General features: G+C 38.7%; 1 protein-coding gene across 6 annotated transcripts in view; it reads right to left on the bottom strand.

Annotated features, from left to right (window-relative positions):
- The window catches only part of AFF3 (ALF transcription elongation factor 3), a 522,770-nt gene that overhangs the window by 437,673 nt on the left and 64,094 nt on the right, over positions 1-21,003 (bottom strand). Inside the window, exon 2 of one of the 6 annotated variants that reach the window (XM_072743005.1) lies at positions 9,754-9,953. The exons of the other annotated variants lie outside the window; for them this stretch is intronic. The gene's annotated coding sequence lies outside the window, so the exon portion shown is untranslated. The remainder of the gene's footprint in view (positions 1-9,753; positions 9,954-21,003) is intronic. 6 annotated transcript variants of the gene reach the window in all.

Raw genomic sequence — 21,003 nt, 5'->3', positions numbered from 1 at the left:
CAACTAGGGCTGTGACTGGCCTTTCCTTGTTACTGTGAAGCCAATGGTTCAGGAGACGGGGAGAAGAGGGAAGTGGCCCATTTAAAGCAGAGCATGTTGACATAATGTGTTTGGGGCATCAGAGAAGGAAGCACAGGGAATCTGGAGTGCTTCCTGCAGAAGACTGCCTTTGAGCCGGGTCTTGAGAAACGGGTGGGTAGAGGAGAATGAAGGGAAGAAGGGCTTAAAAGTGCATGATACACAAATTACTACTAGGCAACCTTTGAGAGGATGTGGAGGAGGTGACCTCTGCCCTGCCCACACCATCCTGGTTCTTTAACCTGCTGGAATTCCACATTTAAAGCTTCATTTGTTTGGTGAGCTCCACCGCCACCCTGTTGTTGCTACCTTACCCTAAATGAGTTTAATCTGATCCCTTCCTGGAGCAGAACTGGTTTGGAGTAAATAAATGAAGGGTGGACACAAGGAAGAATAAAAGACACACTGTCTCTTTCTTTACAGTTTGCATCAGAACTGGCCTTGAACACCTTGACCACAGAGAAGATAACCTTTTCAGTCATGGGACCCTCAAAGCCCTTGCACAACACACTAACCTTCCCCTAGAGTGCACTGGCAGCCACTGGGGCAAACACGAAAAGAAGACACCAAGTAGAGAGAATGTTTTGCAGAAACTCTCCGTTCTTTGGAGTAGCAATGTCAACAACTTTGTATAATTAAAGAAACTTAATCAAACACTGCAAAATTATAACAATTGCTTTAAACTTAATGACTCAAACTATCATCTCTTGTTATTTATAAAGCAAATGATAAAAGATCAGTAATCCCTTAAGTCAAAGAAAAGCAAGACTGTTAAAGTATACTTGCAAATTCCTTCCTTAATCTACAGACAGAGCTGGGAGACTGAGAGACAGGAAGGTGGTCAGAGAATGAGCAGGTGTGAGAAGTGAGTCAGATAGAGAGAAGGTGGGTTGGAGTCACAGCTGGGTAAAGAGGCAAAGATTCCCTAACCGGAGTCCTTCAAGGTCCTGAACTGTTGTAGCCATGGTACTGGTGCTGGGGGTGTGGGGTAGGGATGGGAAGGGTAATAGTGGTAGGGATGGTGATGATGGAGGTGCGGGTGGGGATGAGGAGATAGGGCATGGGGGTGATGGAGGTAATGGTGGGGATGATGGAGGTAAGGGTGGGGATGAGGAGGCAGGGGGTAGGGGTGATGGAGGTAATGGTGGGGATGATGAGTGTGGGGTGGGGATGAGGAGGTAGGGGATGGAGGTGATGGAGGTAATGGTGGTGATGATGGAGGTGAGGGTGGGGATGAGGATGTAGGGGGTGGGGGTGATGGTAGTAATGATGGGGGTGGGGTGGGGATGAGGAGGTAGGGAGCGGGGGTGATAGAGGTAATGGCAGTGACGATGGGGATGGGGGTGGGGATGAGGACATAGGGGATGGAGGTAATGGTGGTGATGATGGGGCTGAGGATAAAGGGGGTGGGGGGTGGCATTAAGAGGAGTTGGGGGAAGTGGGAAGGGGTGGGGTGTTGGCGGGGTTGGTAATGTTTGGGGGTAATGGAAATGACAGGAGTGATGGTGGCGGTAAGAGTGGTGGTGGGAAGAGGGGCTGGAGAGTGGTGGGAAGGGGTGATGGTGATGAGAAGAGTGGTGAGGTTGGTAGTTAAAGATGTGCTGAGGAGTGAGGACTGGTCAACGGCCCATATAACCCTTAAATCCTGAAGAACAGCACTCTGTCCTGCTCACTTATACTAGGCTTTTCTTGGAGAGCCAAGTAATTCCCTTCTCACATCTCTTAATTCCATTTTCCCCCAAGAGCATTACACTACTGGCTTTGCCATCAGCTTTGTAAGTATGATCCCCAAAATTATTTCGACAACAAGTACCCTGGAAAGGTCAGTCCAACCTTACTTGTTTGTCTTGGATCACAAAGGTGATCTCAATCTTAATTCAATCTTGAAACCCTCTAAGAGCATTTACAGATCTCTGCCTCAGCACTGCCCATCTATTCTACAAGAATGGGAAAAAAATTTGAGAGTGGTTTGGTCCATAATCACTTGTCCCGTACCACAGCTTTGGTGAAACTAGGAAAACAGAAGGGAGTCACAAAATAATGAACACTCACAGACAAATTGAGCCCACAAATATTCCAAAGAAAAATAGCCTTTTGGGATAATCTGTAACATCTTCCCAAGCCCATCAAGCCCATATTAAATTTTGCTAATAACAGCAACCCTTTACTATTACTGAAGCACTTTACATGCATTATTTCACTGAGTGGTTTTGAAAACCCTAAGAGACATTATCCCCATCTACCAGTGAAGAAACAAGAGGCTCTGAGGTTAACTAACTCATACAAGTCTCATAGCCGGTGAGCGACAATGCTGGGGTCTGAAGCCAGGCAGTCTGGCACCAGAAACCGAATTCTTAGACTCTGCTCTGCTGGCTCCCCGGGGAATCTGCTCACTGACAGGCTTTGACAAATGGCATCCCCATCTTTTGCTAGTAAATGCCAGGCAGAAGGGTATTAATTTTCAGATCATGACAATTTCAGTTCATTCTTCTAAGATCTGTTAAGTCTCTTTAGTTGGAAAGTGTTAACTTCAAGAATTCTTCTAAAACTTATATAAGTGGGATAAGCAATTCAACTGAGTCAGCACTTGCAATTAATACTCCAGTATTAAAAATACTCCAGTATTAATTCTGTACAGTGAGTTCCTCAAAAATTATGGAATACCATAATTACACTTACAAAGACAAGACACTTCTGCAATATGGTGCTGGACATTTGTCAGTTCTATACTGATCATTTAGTTAGTCCTAACTCCATTTCTCAGTGGAAATGATGACTGTTTCAACTCTCTCTTGTAAATAGCCCCCAGTGAGTTCTTAGAGAGATGACAGATAAATGACAGCTTTGCATTTCCAAGGGTTAAATGCTTTTCCTGAGGGATCTTAAAGTCTTCGTGGCATGAGAACAAGTGTCAGGTTCTAATGGAATTGTTCCATTATAAATAAACCACCAGGTTGTATGACAAGCAGCTTTCCAAGAGGCTTTCCACATAGCATAGTATAAACAGAGAAGTTAATTTGAGTTTCTTAACAGGACCTTTTTTCCTTTACAATATAAAAGTGCCTTGGGATGAAGCAATTACTCTGATTTACCATCTTCTCCTTGTTAGAATATAAAGATGCAGTGGAGCTTCACAAAAGCAGTAGTAACTTAACCAAACAAGACCCACCTCTATAGTCCCTACTATGCTATTTCAAAGAGCTCACTTCTAGCCAGCAGCAGCACAGAGCTGCCATCAATCACGGTGTCCGTTATTAGAAGGACACTCACTCCCAAGACTTTCAATAAAGTACTTTCCTCCACCAAATATTCAGTTAAATTTCATTTTCACTTTGCAGCATCAGTTTCTAAACTTATATTCCTAGGAATTTTAAAACCATATGCAAGAAGTCATATTTAATAGCGTGCTTATATTTTAACTATGATGTCCTTCCATACCCTCCCTTTGTGGCCACTCAGGGTCATGGACGTGATACTCTACACTAAACTAGAGGACAGAACGGTGGCCGTGTCCTCTCATATAACTTCCTGATATTGGCTGGGTCCACTTCTGGACACAGAAAAGACCCTGAACATCAGCCATTAAAGAATGGCTCCTGTTCCCCCTGAATCCAACTGTTCAACTTCTTTTCCTCCCAGAACCATTAATGACACACACTATCTGGTTGAAATGGGATTTCTGAAAAGGAGTTAAGAGTTAACTTGAGCTACTTTCATCTGTTGAACTGAATTAATTTACCTGTGAGGTACAGAACTAACCCCAGGCTAGAATGAAAGCAAATACAGCTAACTTTAAGGAAAGAAAGAATTAAAGGAATATGCATGTCCTCAAATACCTTCTGGTGTGGAAGCAATCTGACAGACCAACCATTAGAGTCTTCCACGTAGGAAATACAAATGGCAAAGACTATCATAGACCCAATAATTTATCTGAAAGGGAGAGAGATCCTATTTTGAAGATGAGAATGGCCTATTTTAGTACAGGGCAGTTTATTGGCTGAGCTAGAAGTCTTAGTGGGTAAAGGGAAGAGGGAAGAGGAAAATACGATGGAAATCCTCAGTGTCTGAATAAGAACAGAGAACCACTGAGAGGATGCAGCCTCTATGTCACCAGGATTGCAGGTCTGGGGTATGAGACATGGGCTCAGTTCCTCGGTCACAGGGAAACAGAAGGTAATGGGCAGATGCTCTCTCAACTTCTCATCCTCCAATCTTTCTCACCTCACCTGCCACCTCAGGCCTCACATCCTTTTCTGGATTCCCCTACTCCTCACTCCTCTTTCCTCCTTCCCAGGCTAATTCTCTCATTTAAACACTGAAGCCTACTGCCCCCAACCTGCCTTCTACAGATGCCACTTTCTCGTACTTAGTCGCCATCCTGGTCTCCCCTGGGATTTTTTCCATCAGCTAATGAACTCATTCAAGTCCCTCCTATCTTCTAAAAAAGAAAATGACAAGTCCTCCCTGACCCTCTGCCCCCTTCTGGCTGTTGCTCTCCATCAGCCACTGTTTTCTGCAGAGCCATCCACACTTGCTCTCTCTCCAATTTTTGGTTTTCCTAAACCCATGTGATTTGGTTCTGTTCTTCACAGCAAGGTCACAACTTCCTCACTAGGCAATCAATGGATACTTTTCATCCCGCACAGCTACTATTGCCTTTTGAGAAGCTTTCTTCCCTACACTCTATGGAAATATATACTGGTAATTCACCTCCTGCCTTTTGGGCTACTCTTGAACGTGCTATGCTTGTCTCTACTCTTTTGTCACTCCTTTAGAATTTGTTGCCACTTAAGATCTGGGCAAGACCTTTTGTCTAGGCTCGGTCTCTTCTTTCCCAAGACTTACCCAAGTCTCTCTTCTTGGCTCCAGACCCAATTATGCAACTATCCACCTCATCTTCTCAAGTCATATTTCCCACAGTTACATAGAGTGCAGCAAGTCTACACATACCTCATTGCCACTCCCTGACCCAGCCTCTGCCTCCACTCTGTTGCCTATGCTGGTGGATGGCATCACTACCCACACAGTTGGTCAGAAACAAGAGCATCCAGTCAATCCCCCAGGCCTGTCAGTATCACTCCAATTTGTCCAACTATCTGTCTCATTCTCCACTGCTATGTCTTCAGTCCAGGCCACCAGAAGCTCTCTCCTAGTCCTTCACAGTGCTTCCTATTGTTCTTCCTGCAATTTGCTCTTCCACAGTGAAGTGGTGTTTCCTAAAATAGCAGTTTGATCACGTCACTGTGATGCTCCACCCTCTCTTGGACAGAATCCAAATCTGGTATCCATGACCCTGCAGGGCCTGGTCCCTGCTTATCTCTCCAATGTCAGCTCAAATCTCCCCCAATCTCTATACTATAGCCTCTCTTTGAGCCTAGTGTATGCTCTCCACTTGCCTACCTATTCCTGATCCTGAAGGTCTCAATTTAGTGATGCTTCCTTCACAAAAATATTCCCTGATGCTCTCAACAGACCCAAGTCTTAACGAGGGTACCCTTCATATGTCCTATATAGAACCCTACACTAATCATCTAAGTCCTCCATGAAATGGTTAGCCCCACAGAAGAGGATCTGTATCTATTTTCTGTAAAACTATATTCCCAGCAACTACAATGCTACCTGGCACAGAGTGGGTACTAAAAATAATACTCAAAGTACTTTAAAATACATGATAAATTATTTTTAAATTTTTTTCTCATTCCTTTTCAAAATTTAGCCTATATACATACCACAATTTGAACAAACAGAATAAAAATCCATTCAAATCCTAGGTGGCTCAGTGGTTGAGCATCTGCCTTTGGCTCTGATCATGATCCCAGGGTCTTGGGATCGAGTCCCACATTTGGTGCCCCACAGGGAGCCTGCTTCTCCCTCCACCTATGTCTCTGCCTCTCTCTGTGTCTCTCATGAATTAAAAAAAAAATCCTGGGTCTTAAAATGTTCTTTGTGGTTGTAGAGTATAACAATGGGAGTCATATTAACAGTAATACTGAGCAACTGTTTGGTGTCGGACAATTTGTAAAGAAAGTTTTGTTACTTTATTATCCCTCTCAGCAAACTGTTATGTAGCCCTTATTTATGAAAAACACAGATTTTAATAAATGAACATGCAAATATAAAAATGAAAATCTGTGTGCCATAAACATTCTTCTGTTCATTTTACAGATAAAAGCCTGTCTTCAATGGAGAAATGAGGCTTAGAAAATTTAAATGAAAAAAAAAAAAGAAAATTTAAATGTGTTGCCTAAACAGTAACTGTTAGAATTAAAATTCTAAGTTCCACAGAAGTTCTGGATATTAAAAACAATTGAAGTGTTTAAAATATATATTTTTTATTAAAAAAATTTAATTAGCACTATATACCAAAATGCCAGGTAGATATGAAAAAATACCCATTCTTGGGGACTTCTCTAACTTACCATGGTGAAAGCTCTATAGTCGATTAAGTTTGAGTTAGAGGACGATGTTAAAAATTATGAATTATTTGAACTCTATAGTTCTATAATTCATTAGGTGCTAGTGAAGTAAAGATGATTAATTCTAAATATCCGTATAACGTAGTGTCAGAAAACCAAGGGGTCTTCCTATGGCTGATGTATCATTCACAAGTTCCCAATTTTAAATAGACATCTAATTTATCATAAAAATATTTTATTAGATTCCTAGAACATTAGGAATATTATACATTATGGGGCTGCCTGCACATGATGATAATTTTCACAATTCTTTTAAGAAATGCTGTAAAGAGGACACTCATACATATTCTGCCAATATATTTGCTTCATGTTAACTTAAAATACCCCTCCTTCCCCTTCTCTTTTCCTCTCTTCCCTCGCTCCTTACTCTTTTTGTTTCTTTCAATGTGTTCAACATACAACCATTCACAACAAAGTAAATTCAACATCGCAGGAAACATAGGCGACTCTGTGGCATTAAAATACATTTATTATGAAGAAAGTCTAGGAAAAAGGTTCTTCTTTCTCAAAATGCTATGTCCAGAACAAGGTTGGGCAGTTAGTGGCACATACTAGAGGGAGAGACAAGAGAAGAAACATTTGACTTCTCACCTTTGATCTCTGGCAATTCAACATTAGCTTTCTGCTGAGTTAGAAGGAGGATTCCATTCTGTGGGCTTCCATCTTGACTGCCCAGCTTTTGGAGTGCCTAAGGTCTCCCTCCATAAGATTTTAGTGTCCACACCTCTCAGAATTAGCTAAGGATAATACCTGGCTTACATTAGGCACTCTGTCACCATTTGTTGAATGAATGGATGGATGCCTGCCAACATAATTTTCACTCAACCCCTCCTTTCACTGAATAATCAGTAAGGATAAACAATACTATGAGTAGATTTATCTGGTCTTCTCAGGACAGTAAAACATATGCTATGATACATAAAGGCCTTTCAGATACATTCTGAAGGCAGCAGTCTCAAGGAGTTGATAAAGCAAGGTTTTATCAAATAATTCTTTAAATGACTGGCACAAAGAAACATGAAAGTGTCATATTGTCCATTTAGAATTAAAAGTTTATATGCATTAACAGAAGATATTGTAATATCTCAATGGGAAACCTACCTGAAAATCACTAAACTTAAAGCTTTCTTGAATTAAAAGCTAATGATTCAGAGTCAGGTTGAAATGACATAAAAAGGAAAACCTAGCAAAGCCTCCCCACTGGACAAGTAGAACATTTCCTACCACTGGCCCTATACCTTTCAAGGACACTCCACTATCTTCAAAGATATTAATATCAGACCAAGAATGAGGAGACCCAGGGTAAGGTCCAGCCATAGACAAGTTAGGAACCACTCCATGCTTTAGCAAGATTAATAAAACCAATCCATACACTGATCACTTGTAAGAAGCAAATGAAGTCATGAATGTAGAATTCTTTGAAAACGTTAGAGTGCTCTGCCAAGGTAAAATACTATTAATGCCTGGACAGAGGTGATTAAAACACCCACTATGCAGAAAAATATGCTACTTCTTATCCATCTCAGGCTGTCCTTAAATACTGACTTTGACTCAAAGATTTCATATTTAATAATACACCATCCATATTTAGGATGTCACTGTAGCATTATTTAAACTGCAAAACAAATTTAAAGTCAATTAAATATCATTCTGAAGAGACTGCTTAATAAATTATGATCTTTCATACAATAGAAGACTATGAAGCCATTGGATGGAGGGGATCTAAATGTACAGACATGGAAAAATACCAAAGACATACATATTAAAGGAAAAAGAATAAGCTATAGAAGAGCATGGATGATATAATCTCTTTTACATAAAATAACATGTGTGTTTTTACAAACATATGAAAATCTTAAAATACTCCTCTCTGAAGTAAACAATGAAGTGGCAAGGGGTGGGAAGGGATTTATATTCTTCTGCTTAGGTTGGACATTTTACAAGCACATTACTTTTTTACTAGAAAGCATTATATTTTTAAAATATTGACAGTGTTAAGTTTCAATTTGTTTCTCCTTCCTGAATTAGCTATAAACATGTAAAATGTAAAATTAAAGCAATGATTAGTAAATATAGCACAGGTTTATATGCGACACTCTACGGGATCCTGGCTCTCCCTACCAGGCCAGGCTCCACGCCCCCTACCCACTCACTCTTCCTCCCCAAGGAAGAACTAAACAGATGTCTCCACAAATGTAACCTGTAGACTTTAATCCAACTAAACTTCATGTTGATCAAAGACTTTCTGAATCTGTCAGTAATTCCCCTGTACTTAAGCATACCAAACAAACATAAAATCACCATGTTCATCCTGTTAGTATCTAATTGCATCTACACTGATATAATCTGGGCTTTAGACAAATAATCTGCATAAACCCTAGGGATAACTCAGAAGACACCAGATCACATGATACCAAGTCTGGGAAAGTCTCTTTACGAACTCAACTTGCCTACTTCTCCAGAGAGAAACATAACCCCAATATGACAAACCTGGGTACAGAGGCATCTGAGACTTTCAATTCATAGGAGGGTAACAATTTACCTCAAAAAGGGTTTACTGAATTGCCAAAGCCCTCCAGGAACTCTGAATTCTGCTTTCCTGGCTACAAATTGGTTAATTGTCCATCCTACTTCCTTGTCTGCACCATTCCCCTCCAAATCTCTCTCCCCTTATAATTTTATCAGTAGTCCTGAGTTTTTGTGTCAGATTGTCTGTCTCCTTATCTCTCATCTAATCTAATTTTGTTTGCTGTTTGAGTAATAGTATTTACTGTATTAATTATTCATTTTCAGGTTAGTAAGTAATAATGTTGGAATTTTAGATAAAAATGAACTCTTCTTCAAATTATAACATGCATTTCCTCTGTTACAAATACTTATATTTTAAGCAGTTGTCTAGTATTTACATCTCATAAAACAATGAAAGTAGCATTAATAAATGCAACATCTCTTAGTATTAGGCATATTATATATTCTTAAACATTAAAGACTATGACTAATAACATCTTATACTATTCTTACACTAGAAAAATATTGGTAATTCTGCAAATTCAATGTGCCATTTTTCTATCCATGTCAACTGTTTTATCAGGCACATAAAATTCACAAGAGAAAGAATAATAAATATGTAACAACTGCACATCCTCACTAATAATTAAAGAAATGCAAGGCAAATCAAAGTGAAACCATTTTTACCTACCCAATTAGAAAAAAAATGTTTAAGTGAGTTGGAAAAATTAATATTCAAGTCTGGTAAGTGTTGGTTGACAGTGGTGTCTTCCATGTAGCTGGAGGGAGTCTAGATCAGAACCAAGTTCCTGACAACAGTTCTGTGTTTTGTAATCCATATTCAGAACCTTTAAAAAGGATCTTTTATCTTGCTCCTCTCCTCCTAGGAATCTGTTCAAAGGAAATTGTCAGAAATGCAGAGATTTATATAGATAAATTTTCATCAGAGAATTGTATATAAGGGAAACTAGAAGCAACCTGATGTGCAATAATCAGAAAATAATTAAATCGTAATTTACTGTGGCCATTAAAACTCATGTATTTCAATACTACTTAAGTTCACAGGAAATACTCATAATGTTAAATGAAAAAAAAACAGGATAAAAATTATGTAAGCAAATGATAACAGTTTTGTTAAAATTATACAAAAGTAAAAAAAATCATACAAAAGCGTATGTGTGTATACATATTTCTGTGTATTCCTGCATACATACAAGGGAAAAAAATCTAAAAGAATACCAAAATGTTAATGCTGGCTATTCCTGAGAAACATTAAATATAAAACTTTCTTTTTCCTTTGTTTGTATTTGGTATGTTTGAGTCTTCAGACTCTTCCTATACATTAGGATCGCTGCTCTAAGACACAAACAACACCAAGTGTTGGCGAGCATGTATAGAAACTGGAACCCTGTGTGCACAGTTGCTGGGAATGTAAATTGGTGCAGATGCATTAGAAAACAGTATGGCAGTTCCTCAAAAAGCTAAGAATAGAGTTACTGTATGATTTAACAATCTTACTTCTGGCATATTCCCTGAAGACTTGAAAGCAAGGTCTCAAATATATACATCCATGTTCATCTGTACATCCATGTTCAGAGCAGCATTATTCATAACACCCCAGAGGTGGAAGCAACCCAAACAACCAATGAATGGATAAATAAAATGTGCTCTTCACACATGATGGAATGTATTCAGCCTGAAAAGGAAGGAGATTCTGACACATGACATATACTACAATGTTATCAGCTAAACTGTGTCCCTCCTAAAGTCAAACATCGAAGCTCTAACCCCCAGTATCTAGAATGTGACTGTATGTGGAGGCAGGGCCTTGGAAGAGGTGATTCAGTTAAAATGAGTCATGAGGGTGGGTCCTAATTCAATCCAACTGGTGTCCTTCTGAGAAAAGGAAATTTGGCCTCACCAGGGGGACACCAGAGATGTCTACGCACAGGGAAAAGACCATGTGAAGAGGAGGGATGACAGAAGCCATCTGCAAGCTAAGGAGAGAGGCTTCATAACAAACCAAACCTTCTAACACTTTGATCTGGGAATTCCAGCCGTCAGGACGGTGAAGAAAGAAATCTCTGCTGTTTAAGCCACCCCATCTGTGGCATTTTGTTAAATAATCCTAGCAACCTAATACATACAACATGGATGGACCTTAAGGATATAATGCTAAGTAAATGAGCCGATCATAAAGAGTTTTGGTTTTGTGAGATGAAAACAGTTCTGGAGATTTGCTGCATTTAACACTACTGAACTGTATGCTTAAAAATGGTTAAAATGGCAAATTCCAAGTTGCATGTAATTTAAGAAAGAAAGTGACAATCTGAGTTAAAAGGATTACTTCACAATTATAAATGTTATACATATTTTATTAACATTTAAAATAAAATATCTATTTAATTCATGTCATTCAACAATAGAATAACAGTATTCCAGATGTTCACCCCAATTTTGCTCCCATGCAGTCTTCTCTCAATAAATAGCAAATCCATTCTTCTAATTGGCCAAAAACCTTTGGAATCTTCTTCACATAAGACGGTGAGGGGAACCTGGCAGGATCTATGCAATCCATGTAATAGTGAGTTAGAGCTCTAGACATCAGCCTGAACTTATGTTCAGCTTAATATATATGCATATGGATACATATGTAAATGTTTATAGTATATATATATATATGTATATATATGTATATATGCACAGGTTAGTATATATACATATATGTCCTTGCTCTGTCAGCTAAGTGGGCCTAGAAACATCAACACCTCAGTGACAGTGAACATGGCTAGCATTCAGATCTTGGTTTCCAACAGCAATTCTCCAATGAAAGGAACCAGGGCTTCTTGAAGAAATGGCTTACTTTTAGACTGCCACAGAAAATGTACAAGATAGATCTGACCAACTTGTAGCACCAAAAAGCAATACCACCACCACCAATGATGAGCCTATACCAAGGAGATATAAAAGGCAACTGATAGAGTTTCTGCTGGCCAAAGCTGGAGCAACCTGAACAAGAAAATGACTAAAATAGTACTGGAATATAATCCAAATTATCAAAGAAATATCCATGAGTCCATACTAAGTAAACAAATCCAAACAATTTATATAGATACTCCACCTCCATTTAGAGAGGAGAAGCATAACTCCACACTTCTTAAGAACTACAACCATAACCAGCAACATAAATTAATCTCACAAACACAATACTGAGCAAAAGAAGCAAAACAGAGAAGGGTATCTACTATATAATTCCATTTGTATGATGTACAAAAATAAGTAAGCATTAACTTTAGCATCAGAATTCAAGATAATGGTTATCTCTGGAAAAAAAGGGAAAGAAACAGTGATTGGAAGGATGCCCAGGAGAGATTTCTGAGATGCTGGCAATATTCTATTAAACTTGTTAATGGATATGTTCTATCCATGATCTAATCAAACTCAATGAATTACACTTGACCACTACCTCATACTATGCATGAAACCAACGTCAGTTTGGTGGGGGGGGGGGGGGGGTGGAGGAACCACCTGAAATTGATTTTGATGTAATATGATGATCGGTTTCATTTTTTTCCACACAGCAAGCCAAATGACCCAGCTCTATTAGTTGAAAAGACTATTATTTTCACATTGCTATACAGTGCCAACTTTCACCATAAATCAGGTCTTCATATAGGTGTGATTCTGTTGCTGGACTCCTTTTTCAATTCCATTTGTCTATTTGCTTATCCCTGTGCCAACACTATATGTCTTAATTACTACAGCTTTGTAATAAAGTCTTGATATCCAGTAGAGTAAGCCCTACAACCTTATTCTTTTTCCAGACTGTCTTGGTATAGTGACCCCTTTGTATCTGTCATACATATTCTGGAATCAGCTTGCCAATTCCACACACAATTGCTAGGAGCTTGTTTAGGAACAGGTACACACATCCTCTCATATGTCACATCCACATCTCCTCCCTTGCCAAATATAGAAGCATAAAGATATAGTTTTCCTGCACTTGGGTGCCTAAGTAGGGTTGCTGTCACAAAAAGCCCCTACTCCCACTGACACATTATGAACAGGTAGCATAAGCAAGAAACAGACCTACATTATCAAAAACAATTCTATGGCCTTCAAGAAGGAAGAGGGCTTGTAAGAAAAAGATCTAATATTAATTCTGGATTTATTTTAAATATCTGAGCTACAACAAGCTTATTGCATACAGACTCATACACACATATATGGGATGCATGAATTGTTAATTCTGTATGAAACATCTGAGTTATTTGCAACTCTCTGAAATTAACTCAAACCATTTACCAGATGGTAAATTCTGGAAATAAATTTAAAATATGCAAAAAAATACTATCTGACTTTTATATGAAACACAGAGTACCTAATTATAACCTCATATTTTAATTCTGAAAAAGAGGAAACAACATAGAATTTTTATTTCTAATATCAGCTTTGAATGATAATTCAGATTTGCAAAAAAAAATCTATGTTTTGTAAGCAAATCAGTGTTTCCCATTTGGGATTTTTATTGGACAATAAAAAAGCCTTATGGGCTAAAAATTCATCAGGATTAATTAAAAAAAAGATGCAAATTCTTATAATATGATATGCCCCTCAACTTTTTAAAAATCCCTGCAACTGGGGATCCCCGGGGGGGGGGGGGGGGCGCTCAGTGGTTTGGTGCCTGCCTTCGGCCCAAGGCATGATCCTGGAGTTCCAGGATCGAGTCCCACATCGGGGGACTGCATGGAACCTGCTTCTCCCTCTACCTGTGTCTCTGCCTCTCTCTCTCTGTGTCTCTCATGAATAAGTAAATAAAATCCTTTAAAAATAAATAAATAAGCAAACAAATAAATAAAAATAAAACCCCTGCAACAGCTTTTTGTGTATATCAAATTAAGATTTATTATATAATAAAATTATGTAATAATAATATACAACCTTTATCTAAAGTCATATGATTCTTCAACATTTATCCCTGCTACACTGCAACACATAAATCATGCAAGAGAACTCTCAAGATACATATTATATAGGCCTAGAATTATTTTGATTTAATTCTTGATAAGAAGTGAAGCGGTAACTTGTTACTTTAGACTGGCAAATCAATATCAAATGCTTGTTCTAAGATCGGTTATCACTCCAGTCATGCAAGTAGCTTGAAAAACCGAAATATTAGCATTGACAAAAGGATTGCTCTATTTGTTTTCCAAAGGCTTTCCTGTGTGACTCAATACTTAGTTTTACTCCAAAGAAAATCAATTTCTTTATTCAACTTGTCAATCAGAAAACACATATAGAAACAATGACTTTATTGGAGCACATAAAAGAACAATGAATAATAATCTAAGATGAAATGGAAACATAAAGTGGTATTACATACAAAATATACATATGTAACAACAGAATTAATAACTTATATAGACATATAAAAAAAGAATTAAATACAGAAGTAAACACTAAATTTGACAAAAATAAGTTGCACAAACTCATTCCCATCTTTAGGTTTCAAATATAGCAATCTCTTTTCAATTCAGAATTCAAAAAATTAGGGACACCTGGGTAGCTCAGTGGTTGAGCGTCTGTCTTTAGCTCAGGACATGATCCCGGAGTCCTAGGATCAAGTCCCACAATAGGCTCCCCACAGGGAGCCTGCTTCTCCCTCTGCCTATGTCTCTGCCTCTCTCTCTGTGTCTCTCATGAATAAATAAATAAAATCTATAAAGAACTTATTAAACTCAACACCAAAGAAACAAACAATCCAATCATGAAATGGGCAAAAGACATGAACAGAAATCTCACAGAGGAAGACATGGACATGGCCAACATGCACATGAGAAAATGCTCTGCATCACTTGCCATCAGGGAAATACAAATCAAAACCACAATGAGATACCACCTCACACCAGTGAGAATGGGGAAAATTAACAAGGCAGGAAACAACAAATGTTGGAGAGGATGTGGAGAAAAGGGAACCCTCTTACACTGTTGGTGGGAATGTGAACTGGTGCAGCCACTCTGGAAAACTGTGTGGAGGTTCCTCAAAGAGTTAAAAATAGACCTGCCCTACGACCCAGCAATTGCACTGTTGGGGATTTACCCCAAAGATTCAGATGCAATGAAACGTCGGGACACCTACACCCCGATGTTTCTATCAGCAATGGCCACAATAGCCAAACTGTGGAAGGAGCCTCGGTGTCCATCGAAAGATGAATGGATAAAGAAGATGTGGTTTATGTATACAATGGAATATTACTCAGCAATTAGAAACGACAAATACCCACCATTTGCTTCAACGTGGATGGAACTGGAGGGTATTATGCTGAGTGAAATAAGTCAATCGGAGAAGGACAAACAGTGTATGTTCTCATTCATTTGGGGAATATGAATAATAGTGAAAGGGAATATAAAGGAAGGGAAAAGAAATGTTGGGAAATATCAGGAAGGGAGACAGAACATAAAGACTCCTAACTCGGGGAAACGAACTAGGGGTGGTGGAAGGGGAGGCGGGCGGGTGTTGGAGGGGAATGGGTGACGGGCACTGAGGTGGACACTTGACAGGATGAGCACTGGGTGTTTTTCTGTATGTTGGTAAATTGAACACCAATAAAAATTAATTAAAAAAAATGCTGAAGGACAAAATAAATAAATAAATAAATAAATAAAATCTTTTAAAAAAAGAATTCAAAAAAATAAAATCATTGGAATAACTAACTTTTTCTCTTACAATGAAAGTCCACAGAAATCCAATTTTTTCTTTTTTTTTATCTGCAAATACTAAACTTTCTAGAGGAATGATAGTGGGACATTTATATCAGAATATCAACAAAGAAACATTTCTTTTTAAACGAAGAGCCTGAGTGAGTCTGTTACACTTTACATAATAAAGAATGAAGAAATTATCCAGCTTTCACTCTAGTACCAATAAAAAGAGTTTTAAAAAGGTATACATTGGGTACCGAGGTATAAAGCAACATAATACATTGATCTAATTACCACTCAAGTCCCTCCATTCCTTTAAGACCACTCAAGTTCACCGTGTATGAAGTATTCAATGTCACCCACATTAATTGCCTCATGTGAGTTTTATTTTATTTTAAGATTGGGTAGAGCCAAACATCAAATCCTGGCTTTAAAAAGTGAAGTCTGAGCAAGGAAAAGAGACTGCTTCTTCCTTATTTTGATTCAGAACAAGAACCTTCCTTTTTATTCATCCTCAGTACCTAACAATGCTCCGCAAACCATGGGCCCTTGATGAGTATTTTTTCAATGAGAGAACAGGAAAACATATATTCTTTGTGTGACCTTAGGCACCAAATGTCTTTTGGTATAAATTTCCAAATCTTTAAAAACAAGGACATAATAATAATGCATGCATGTCTTCTACACTGGGTTGTTGTGAGAACCAACTGAACGAATAGATATGAAAGTTATCTGTTCCCCATAAAGTATTTTACAGAGGTAAGTTTTGAGTAAAGAAGCATTCCTGGAATTGGGGTGGTGGTAGCAATGAGGGAACTTCAAGGAACATAGTTTTCAAAAGTCCTTATTTCTTTGTCCCTTGAACCACTTTACCTACATTTTGGCTCACAAAGATGTTCTATCCACTGAAAGAGATCAATGATATGGTTCTAATCAAAACTGAGAAAAAAAAAAAAAACTGAGTATGTGTGCCAGGGCTCTGAAGAATAAAGTGCTTAAGAAAATGTATCAATTTTTTTCCTGCCAATGATCTCCCCCACCATGAATTCCCCATTAAGATAGATGGTGCCACCATCTTCACAATGCCTTAAGTTTGAAGTGTCTGCCACCCACCTGCTGCTACATTCAATTCTTTCTATTAAATAATTCCAGGGCTGCCCCCACATGTTGCTCTAAGCCATTATTATCTTACCAGGTTTTTTTGTTTGTTTGTTTTTTTGTGTGTTTTGTTTTTTTAAGATTTATTTATTTATTTATTTATTTATTTATTTATTTATTTATTTATGATAGAGAGAGAGAGAGAGAGAGGCAGAGACACAGGAGGAGGGAGAAGCAGGCTCCATGCCGGGAGCCCGACGTGGGACTCGATCCCGGGACTGGGACTCCAGGATCGCACCCTGGGACAAAGGCAGGCGCTAAACCACTAAGCCACCCAGGGATCCCCTCTTACCAGTTTTTTAAAAATCTATCGTATCATTACAGATCCACTTTTGGGTTTTAAGATAATAAGTACACTATTTGGGAAAGATACTGTTTTACCCTACTCATACCATATTCAAAAATAAATCTTAACAGTTTGAAGAATAACTGTTTTAAAATGAAACAACAATAGGGGTGCCTGGGTGGCTCAGTTGGTTAGGTGTCTGGCTCTCGAATTCATGGTGATGGTCTCAGGGTCATGAGATCAAGTCCCATGTCAGACTCCATGCTCAGCACAGAGTCTGCTTGTCCTTCTCCCTCTGTTCCTTCTCCAGTTCTCTCTTTCTCTCTCTAATAAAATCTTTAAAAAAAAATGAAGCAACAATAAAACAACCAAAAGAAAATATAGGTAAATATTTATGTGATCTTAGAAGAGGCTGGCATTCCTAGTCATTAAAGCAATGAAAGAGAATGCAAAAAAAATGGACAGATTTGATCATGTAGAAATTTTACACTTCTACACATCATTAAATTCCCACAAATTTGCCTTCAAAAGATTAAGGATAAACTGAGAAAGGATGTAAAACGTATAAGAAAAGGGGTAATAGTTTTATTCTATATATAAAGATTTCTTATAAATAAGAAATTTCCTATATATAAATATAGGAAATGGTTTTAAAAAATCAGATAAAAGTGAGTGAGGTCATGAACACTAAGTGACAAAAAAAAATAAAAGAGAAGAAACAAAAATAACCAAAAATGTAAAAAAAAAAAAGCAAACCACCATAATCTTTAAAAAAGAAAAAATAAATAATAAAGAAATACCATTTTTCCCTACCAAACAGGCATAGAACTAAGAAGTATAATCCTCAATACAGACAACTGTACAGGGCAGCAGGAGGTCTCATATGCTCCTGCTGGTACCAAAACAGGTCAAATCTTTCTAAAGGGAAATTTGGCAATATATCAAAAACTATATAAAAACTCACATCCTCCAATCAGGAATTATTGGAAATACGGGCAATGACTTCTATACAAGGATGTTTATCATTGTATGTGTTCATGTAACAGCTAAAGTATTAAAAGAAAAAACCTCAATGTCCAATAGGAGGCTGGTTAAGCAAGTATGGTAAATCCATATTATTGAGTATTAGGAATCTGTTTTCAAGGAAAATGTAATGATATGTAATGATAAATACCCACAATATTAATGAAAATGGAACATTCAAAACTATATTGGCTATGATCCAAATGGGGGAAAGGTGCAAATATGAATACACACATTTTATGAATATAAAAGTCAAGAATAGCACCCACAACTTCAACTTGGAGTGTCTTTGGTTTTTTGCTTTGTTTTGTAATTGTTTGATTTGGGTCTCTGTAGACTATGAAATGGTTTGAGTAGAAGAAATACTTTCAAAGTCAGTATTTCAAACGATCAAACTCTAGGCTACATTTCTTCTCAGCCCCCAAAAAATCCTCAAGTCATTAAGGGAAGACAGAGAGAGAAAGAGAACAGGGAGGGTGTGTGCAAATACAATACAGGAGTAATTCTACAGAAGAAGAGAAGGATCACCAGTCCCCCGTATGGTCCTCCAGAGGACATAGGACACAACCAGAGGCACCCATGGACATCTCAGCTGAGCGAGTATGCCTATGCCTGTGGTGCTTTCCCACCATACTAAGTGTGTCATGTGGTCTTACTCTCAAAGATTTCAGCAGAGACCACGTGGCCCCTTATTTCATTCCTCCCAGGATTTCAGCCTTCCAGCATCAGTCAAATTAACTTAAGTTTTCCTCATATCAATAACCCCCTCCAAACAATGTAAAAGTATGTACATATCAAAGAGAGAGGAGCTGCAAAAAGCAAAGAGTGTCTTACAGAAAGACACAGAAAAAAGTAAACAAACTCAACCATTTTGTAGATTAATAATACAAAGAGAGCTTTGATGTTGTTTCTCATGTATTTTATAAACCTTGGAGAGAGCAAGTAAAAGACATCACGCGGCTTGCGGTTGGGGGGAAAAGGAGGCTGGGTGCCCATCCAAAATCTTCCCATGATTTTACCAGTGCCACATCTATGCATAGAAAAGACCACAATATAACAAAGCATTCAAATGGCTTAATTTTTATAAATGGGTCACGGGATTATGCAACATATCTATTTTCTTCTTTTAGTTTTTCATTTTGAATTTTCCTGAAATTAATCTCTTGCTTTTATAAGAGAAAACTATCATAACAATGTTCACATTTTAAATTAGTTAAATAAAATACCACCTTCATTATGTCACTTTCCTGCTCAAAAATCTACAGTGGTTTCCTAGTAACCAGGGGCTATCCTATTAAATTCACACGCCTTCAAATATTTTCTATCAAACCTGAGCATGTCCAGAAGCCTCAGCATGACATAAAAGACTCTCCCCACCAGTGCTGACCTACCTGCCTCCCTCCCTAGCCCTACATAACTTACCTTCCTGCACACGTCCATATAGGAGACACACAGGACCTCTCCCCAACACATGGAAGTCCTTTTCACATACACATCTTTGCTAACCTTCTTACTTAACTTGAAATTCCTCTTCTTTGTCTCCCCACCTCTCATTCACTGTCAGCTCTGCTGGAAGGTCCCTCTGCTCTAGGAAGCAGTCCATAACATAACCAACTGCTGCATCTTCCTTGATCCAGGTGCCTTGGGCTCACATCCAGCACAGATTAGTTTCCATTTTCTCTCTTCCCTGGGAGACTGTGACTTCTGGGGCACATACTCATCTCTGTTCTCCCCAGAACCTAGCTCATTACCTAGCTCAAAGGGGCACTGAATAAATGCTTGTTAAATTAAGTTTTCATCTCAACTGTTCTATTTCACAGAAATCTCAAATACAGAGATTTCTAATACTCCAGCCTAGCAAACACCTGCCTCAATGCTACCTCCCATTTCAAACCCACTTACTATATCTGCCATGCTTTCTAAGTGGGATTCCAGCTACAGCATGACTCATCACATTCCACCTTCCTCACAACTCTTGTCATTTCCTTCACAGAGTGCTTCCCCTCCCTAACCACATTCCCCTGAACTTCCCCCACGTGCTCCTCTGTCTTTATATTCTCTACCAGACCTCTCTAAAGCTGTTGTCACTCGGACCCTGGGTGCGCAATATTATTAAGCACTCCGCTATTGTTGCTTGCAACCTCCCCCATTTGACTATAATCTCCCTAACGAAAAATAATGTGACAAATTACTTGGAGTCCCTGAGTCCCTGATACAGTACTCAACACAAAGAGCTCCACCCCAATGATCACAGCATTCCTTTGCTCTGAGAAAAGAGTTCAATTTAGCTGAGATGCAACCATTTTACTAATATGGCCAATGTACATCACTGAGTTGCAAAAGGCGAAATGCTCCTGGAGACTTCCCTCTCGCCAGTAAAGGAAACCAATATATAACCAGACCCCTTTTGTAGTCACTAGCAGTAGGAGAAAATGTCCTAGTTTTACATTTATCAGTTACACCAGAAGACCACCATGAACCCCTGAGGAGAGCAGGATATTGAGGCAGGCAGTGCTTAAAATCGGTGTCAGTATCTCCAGGTCTGACACACCTGCCTGGCAAGAGCACTGCAGGGCTCGGGTGCTGAAGCATCTGCTTCATTCACCCGATACTTACAAGGCCTGCCTTTTCTTCAAATGATTTTCTCATGGACAATCACAAGCAAGAGCAGTGTTAGACAACAGTTTCAGGGCTTGAGAAGTGTCATTTTGCTGGGCCAGCTGGGAAGTCACCCTGAGCGATGATGGGACAAACTCCCCCTGAAAGGAGAGA

This window comes from Vulpes vulpes, chromosome 16 (assembly GCF_048418805.1).
Source record: "Vulpes vulpes isolate BD-2025 chromosome 16, VulVul3, whole genome shotgun sequence".
In the NCBI taxonomy this organism is placed as follows: domain Eukaryota; kingdom Metazoa; phylum Chordata; class Mammalia; order Carnivora; family Canidae; genus Vulpes; species Vulpes vulpes.
Note: the sequence above shows the minus strand (reverse complement) of the source record. Positions and strands in the feature narration are given on the sequence as shown.